Consider the following 6000-nt stretch of genomic DNA (forward strand, 5'->3'; position numbering starts at 1 on the left):
GTTTATAAAATAAATATTTCGAAAAGTTTGCCAAGCAAAAATGCATTTGTAGATGTAATAGTGCTTATATCTGCTTTAAGGTGTTGTTCAAATACCAGTACACTTTAATTACACAAGTAAAATATGTAAAGTGTTATTAATATCTGTGATAGAATCCAAACTTTTTTGATAGTTTTAGCGTAGGATATTTATAATAAAGCCACCAAAAATATAAAAAGACATTTTGCAAAAGGTTATAATCTTATAAAAAATGAAATATTATTTGAAATTTACATTTACATATTTGAAATTTATTCTGGAATAAAGTAAAAAGTATAATTAATAAGTAAAAGTTAATGGTTAAAATTTGTCACTCTTTTGTTAAGCATGAGCTATTTCCCCTAGTTTTAACATTTCTTATCACATCATCTGAAGAATGTGAATATAGTTCGTCAATATATTCTTTAAGAAAATGGTATTCCAGAAAGAGGCATAAATGTCGTGTTTATACAAACTTGACATAAGAAGTTTTTCAATCCCAACACGCTGTGTTTTCGATGCCCATGGTTGAGAGACCACACATAACCCATTATGTAGTTTTGTGTTTAACTACAAATAATATTAACATTGAAGTCAAAACAAAATCTTAGTGTTTTCTAAATATGTTTTCCTTGTTTTATTTAAATATATTCTGGAAGAAAAAATAAAGTGTCGGATTTTCGATCAAAAGGGTGTGATTTTAAATTGCAAACGTTAGTGAAGCTATGATTTATGGTAGGGCAGGAACGTTATAATTTAGTTGGCTCAAATAAGTATAATTTCACAATGTACACGAGACAGTCTTAATATTAATTATAGTGTTTTCACTAATAGATTTGAAGAAAGTAATCCAGAATATGTTCTGGCTCTTAGATGCGGCAAAAATTATTAAGCGCTGACGAAAACGTTTTTCAAATTTCGTGATAACTCTTGAATGAATAAGATGCTCGTTTTGTTTTGAATATTTGTTCTTCGAAACATTAATCATTTTTCTTTAGGCAAACTACTAGGATAAATATTAGCTACGATATTTTGAATTTTGTCTGTTATATGCACACTTATTTCTTACACTATGAAACAAAATTTTTACTTTTTTTTGTTCCTGGACAGCAAGTGTTATTTCCCAAGTGCTTATGCTTAAAGTAAATGGAAAACACCTATTTTTCTATTCAAATTTTGCTTTTGTGACCTGGGTAATGAAATTTTCAAAGTTACCCATTTTCCAGAACATTCCAGGTAGATTCAGAGTTGAGTAGCTGACAGAGAACATTCTCGAACTTACAAGAATTTTCTAGAATGTTGTAGAACTTATGAGGATTTTCTAGAACTTTTCATAGTAATGTATATACAGGGGCTCACCACTTCAGTATAGTTCTAGCTGCCTAAGTGAACACATAGATCTATCTGATTTTATCAGAGATGGCATCAAGAAGCTGCAAGCATTCTCCAGAAGCATTCTACTATATAAGTGGCCAATTTATTAAGACAAGAGTGAAAGAGTACTCTGTGACAGTATCTGCTAAAATGTGTGAATCCTACAAGGCATATTTCGGCACACCTGTCGGGGATCAAGACAAATCCTGGGCAACTCATTTTACCTGCGAGCACTACAAAAAAAAAAAAACAACTCTAGAAGGTAAGCGGACAATTTTGCTTACTTGAATAGTAAGATTTTATATTATACAAATTTTAGACCTTTTAAAATTTAAATATCTTTTATTTTTTTAAATTTCCAATAGTATAGAAAAATATCACATATAAAATATTTTGTAAGAATTTCTTAAACATTGTTTGTGGACGAAATAAATTTATTCTTTATAATAACAGATTTATTTTGCTCTTTTGCAGAATGGTACAGAGGGTTCGCTATTCCAAGAATTTGGCGTGAACCCACTGATCACTCAAGCAATAGCTACTTCTACATGGTGGACCCTTCCAAATGTCGGGCTGGCAAGAATGCATCTGCTATCATGTATCCGGACCTTCCATCATCCATCGCCCCAGTGCCACAATGCCCTGAGCTCCCAGTACTCCCTCCCCCAGAAAGAAAGCATCCATCCTCAGAAGAGAGCAGCAAATCAGAAAAGGAGGCAGACGTTAAAGATCCAGATCACAATTTCATTTCTGATGGGTCTCCAACGAGGCTTTACCAAGTTTCTCTGTTATCTTTGCCTTTGGGGCAGTAGGGACACTGCAGCGCACTACAACAGGAACCACTGGCCACAAGGGACCGAGTTCTCTGTGGGGAGGCACAATGTCAAGCGTGAGCCACTAGCGGACCTCCAGAAGGTGTTGTTCCCACCACTGCACATAAACTTGAGTCTTATGAGACAGTTTGTCACAGCTCTTGATGAGGAGTCTGCAGCCTTCAAGTACCTTCGAGATTTCTTCCCTAAGCTGTCTGAGGCAAAGGTCAAAGCTGGTGTCTTTGTTGGACCACAAATAAAGAAGATCCTGAAGTGCACAGAATTCCCTAAGAAGCTCAGTAGGAGGAAAATAAAAGCTTGGAGAAACTTTGTCGCAGTGGTTCGGGGCTTTTTGGGCAATCAAAAGGCCGAAAATTATGTGGAACTGGTTGAGGCTCTGGTGAAGAACTACGGCAAAATGGGCTGCAGAATGTCTTTGAAAGTCCATATCCTTGACGCTCATCTTGATAACTTCAAGGAGAACATGGGATCATACTCAGAGGAGCAAGGCGAGCCCTTCCACAAAGATATACTGGACTTTGAACCCCGCTACCAAGAAGCATATAACGAAAACATGATGGGAGACTATATTTGAGGGTTGATACGTGAAAGTGATTTACATTACAGTCGCAAATTTCGAAAAACTACTCACTTCTAAATATTTTTGTTCATTTTTTTATAACTTTAGTATAAATACATGTAAACCTTCATTCATATGTTGTTTTATTCAAACCTTATGTAAATGAAAATGTGCTAATTTGCCTTTTTACATAGAAAATAGGTTACTTTCTAAATTTTATTATCTAGGTCACAAAAGCAATGTTTCAAGGGAATAATGGCCATTTTCTGTACCTTTAAAACATAAGCAATTAAGAAATAACACATACTATCCAGGAACAAAATGTGTGTTTCATAGTGTTATCAAATCTACCTTTAATTTTAATCATATCGATAATAACCATTAAGAATTGTCCTGTTACCGTTCTAATAGAAATACGTCATGCCGCCCATAAAAGAAAAACATTAATTTTAACGATGAACAATGTGGTAATCACATGGAAAATTTGAGCTTCCAGAAAATGACTTGATTGTTTATATACTGAGATCCTCACATGACGAAATTCACAAGCTTTTGGTAAATAAGTTCTGTCACAACATGAAGAAACTTCAGACACTGTTTATCACTCTTTCTTTATTATGTTATTTTCAATAGGAAAAGCAAAAAATAAACCTGTTTCATGTGACATTTTACTTCAAAAGAGATAGAGTTTCAAAACACACTGCGGTGTTTCAAAGAAGTTAAAATTGATAAATAATAACTAATTTTAGACAGTTTATTATTATACATCCATTTATAGTAATTTGGAGATATTATTTCACAATACTAGCGCACAACGTAATTGGCTTCATATAACTATCTTGCTTTGAAATATATAAATGACACGCATGTAATTTGTTTTACATGTAAACTTATGAGTAGTAGGCATCTGGATTGTGTGCTTTTTTGTAATTCGCACTGATGTGCTTTCCTTCAGCTGGTTGAATTTAAAAGTTATAAATACACAAATAACCAGTGTACATTTTAGGACGAATACGTAAGGTATAACAAATCTGAGATGTGAAACACAAAAATTAAAACTTACAAAATAAATTTATACAATAACAAATTATTCATAGTTAACAGCTACCTTTACGATGGAAAAAAATGAATATTGAAAACAAGTGATATTTAAAAACTGCATAAACTGATACTCCAACCGATGTATTATTGAAGAGATGCCAACTATTTCAAATGAGTGAGCGTAATGATTGTAGACAGAGCCCTTTATCATTTGCGGCTACTAGGCTTGACCAATGTCTCTAAGCTGTTTATTATTATATTATTATTATTATTATTATTATTTACTGCTATAGATTGCTCATTTATGACTGTGTTTTGTGTATTTAATAAATAAATTTAAAAAAAATTATTTTGAAATTATGTTTCTTATTTAGTTCAGAGTGACAAATATACTGGTAAAACAACATTGAACATGCACAAACAGAAAGCAGAAAAAGCCTTTGTGTAAGGACTAGTTTATACCATGTTTATGACACTTATTGTAATAATTTTGCAGCCTTTGCTTTCATGAGAATGTCTCTGGATGGTTGGGAGTTATAACAACATTGTCCATTTGACTGCAGACACATCTTGTATGTAAAAATACTGCTCAAAACTGAGGTACTCAAGTTTGGTCTGAACTTGCTTTTATTTTTAGTCACTAAACTAAATAACCTTTCACTGTCAGCATTAGAATGGAAGATTGTAAGAATTCCAAGCATAACCCTACACAAAATGTCATACTTCTGGTTACCATTTCCATCCTTAACTGTAGACAGCTGAACCCAAAACTTGTCAACATTCAACTGAAGGACAGTTTCTGAGAAAGTATCAATTTGATAGTTCAAATATTGCCCTTCCAACTTGTTAATAGTGTCGTGCTCATGTGTATTGACAAGGACAGGATACCTGTCTGTGAAGAAACGTAGAGAATAGAAATCTTTGCTGCCTTTCAGTTTTGGAACAGCAACCTCTGCGTGAATCAGAAGTTCATCATTTATAGGGTAATGTTTCATCATGTAATTTGTAGCTGCAATATAGTATTTCTTAACACTGGTGTAGAAGCTGATCAGGTCCAGGTCCTTTTCATATTTAACAATGTATTCCTTGGCAGCATTTCCAATAGAAACTGCCTCATCAGATTTGTGTAAGGATTAATTGTTGTAGTCAAGTTCAGTGATGTTGCCTTCAAGATATTCTGGCTTGATGTATCTGACAAGTATATTTTTAACTTGTGTAATCAGAGCTCTATGCATAATGTGTATGCAAGGTTCTTCTCTTTGCAATATCAAATTGGCTTGCTCAAATAAAGGAATAGACTGAAGAAAAAGACAAATTAACAAGTTCATTTTGTTGTCCAAGAAAACTGTTAACTTATCTAACTTGCTTTGTGCATAACTTTTCTTGGTTACTTCCTTGCTAGCTTTTGTTTTCTTCTCTTTTTTCATCGATTGTTTCTTCTTTAGTTCAAGGTCAAACTGCCTAAACATATATTGATATATTGAGTTATATCAAATGTTTCTTTGTCTGCTTTTGGAGACTGTTGTTTTGTGTCCCTGTGTGGCTGAGAGGATGTCTTGACTGTGTTCCTGTGTGGCTGAGAGGATATCCTGACTGTTAAAGTCTTGCTATCTGACTGAGCTGCACGTTTAGATCCTATTGAATCTAGTTTTTCCTTTTCACAGTGAAAATACTTCTTCAATGGCTTCCACATGTCCAATATTCCGTTGAGGCACACCCCAAGTGATAGCCATCTTGTGTTAACAAATTGTAGATTTTTTTTCTTTCTTTCTCATATACTCCTTGAAACTCTTTGAAATGTTGTTTTCTGCTAGCACTTTTGTCCAGTAAATAGTAGATATCTATCAATATATCAGAAACTGGGCAGGACAGTTATCTGGAAGCTTTCTGTACAGCAATATTCATGAGGTGACAAGCACAGCCAATAATGTAAATACTAGGCTGTCGTCTTGAGATGTGTCCCATCACACCTTTACCTATACCAGACATAACTGAGGCATTGTCTGAAGAAAGACTAAAACAGTTTTCCCATGGAATTTTTCTCTTTGTCAGTTTGTGGTCCAAAAGCTTGAAAATATTCTCTCCTGTTGAAGCTTCTTTACATTCCACCATTGTCAAAAGAGAACAAACAATTTTTCCAAGCAAATGGTCAAGATATCGTACAACCACTGGATA

The sequence above is a fragment of the Tachypleus tridentatus genome, chromosome 6, assembly GCF_004210375.1.
Source record: "Tachypleus tridentatus isolate NWPU-2018 chromosome 6, ASM421037v1, whole genome shotgun sequence".
NCBI lineage: Eukaryota > Metazoa > Arthropoda > Merostomata > Xiphosura > Limulidae > Tachypleus > Tachypleus tridentatus.